A 2,015-nucleotide genomic window follows, 5' to 3' on the forward strand; every position below is an offset into this window, starting at 1 on the left:
TTCCCGATATCTGGGCCAAAATTCGCAGCAACTGGGTACGTCGCTGTCAGTGTTGCATTGAAGCGATTGACGGACAATTTAAACATTTTTTAAAAAGGTACGTATTTCTTTTTCACTTTTACCTTTTTCTTACAAGGTGGAAGTGCATTCGGCTTCTTCCCGGTAGGTATTTGTTACATCCACACTACATCAGCTGAGCGACGTTGTTCGCCTAGATCCAGGTCCGTAATGAAACAAATTGTACGTTCAAATTTACAAAGACGATTTGCGAGCTCAATTGTCACTGGATTGAAAAATTGTATAACACTTTTTTGTTGTATTTTGTGTCAGGAAGCCATGTTTTTCTTTTTAATTATTATAACTGGGACACCCTGTATATTGGTTCGCATTACTTGTGTTGTTCCGCCTCGTTTGTATCGACTGTATATATTCAGTATATCATGTTTAATTCCACTCTGTAAATAAATCTCTGATAACCTCAACAAGCGGCGTCACACTTCAATGCTACATCTTGACGTCCAACAGGCCTTCGACCGAGTCTGGCACGAAGACCTTATCTCTAAACTCATCGCCCTTAACATCCCACACTTTCTAGTCGGGATAATCAGGTCCTTTCTCACAGACAAAAGCCTTCGAGTCCGCGTTGGCTCTGCTCTCTCTGTCAGTAAACCCGTCACAGCCGGTGTCCCACAAGGCTCCAAACTTTCTCCTATTCTGTTTAACCTCTTTTGCGCGGACATGCCCTCCCACACTTCCACTATGACTGCTCCGTACGCTGACGACATTGCCATCATAAACTCTTCCAGCACCATTCTCCAATGCACTGCGAGAATCAATAGGTTTCTGCCCCGGCTCCTAAACTGGTATCGGAAATGGAGACTCTCTATTAACGAGAACAAATCAGAAGCAATCTTCTTCTCTCGTAGGCTCCGAAAACCTCCCTCCATCATCGTCAACAACCACCCTATCAAATGGAGCAGCTCCGTCAAGTACTTAGGCGTCGTCTTCGACAGATCCTTAAACTGGCGGCACCACATTACGGCGACCCGTAACAAGGCTATGGGTGTATTCATCACTCTCAAACCTTTCTTTCGAAATAGGACCATCTCCCAACAGACCAAAATCCGTGCGTTTAACGCAATTATTAGGAGTATTTGCTCCTATGCCATTGCCAAACACTTCTCGACAGAATGCGTCATTGTTTTGGAACTCGCGTAACGTTTGCTTATCGGATAGTTTGTTTGGGTTAATTCTTTTCAATGCACATATTTTTAATTGGGAGCTGTCATCTACAGGGTTTCTGCTTAAATAATCCACGTGTGCCATTTTATTTCCCGGCCGATATTCTATAGAAAATTCGTAGTCTTGTAATTTGACCCACCATCGCGCTACACGCGGATGTAGGTTTTTCTTTAACGCAGTCGCTCGCACTGAATTGCAGTCCGTGTATACCGTGAAATGAACACCATAAAGATACACCCTAAAATGTTCGATTGCTTCCACTATTGCTAATGTTTCTAAATCATATGAATGATATCTGGATTCGTAGTCGGTAGTACGACGGCTGTAGTAGGCAACAGGTCGAATAACTCCATTTTCCTTCTGAAGAAGTGCGGCTCCAATTCCAAGCGAACTCGCGTCTGTATGTACTTCACAGGGCAAATCCGGATTGGATGTGCGCAAAACAGGTGAATCGGTTAGCTTGTTTATAATAATTGATTGTCTTACCGATTCACATTCAGAAGTCCACTTAAACACACTGTCCTTCTTCAATAAGGCAGATATCGGTGCAGTTAGTTGAGAAAATCCTTTTATAAATCTCCGGAAGTATCCGGCTAGTCCCATAAACTGACGTACACTTTTCACGTTAGCAAGGGATAACGCGTTAGTTAATGCACTAACTTTTTGGGACTAGGACGTACTGTTCCTTCACTCAATATGACACCTAGATATTCAATTTCTGTTGCAAAGAATACGCATTTTTCGTAGTTCAAAGAAAATCCTGCAACAGCTAA

Source organism: Agrilus planipennis, unplaced genomic scaffold, assembly GCF_000699045.2.
Source record: "Agrilus planipennis isolate EAB-ADULT unplaced genomic scaffold, Apla_2.0 scaffold130, whole genome shotgun sequence".
NCBI classification, from domain to species: domain Eukaryota; kingdom Metazoa; phylum Arthropoda; class Insecta; order Coleoptera; family Buprestidae; genus Agrilus; species Agrilus planipennis.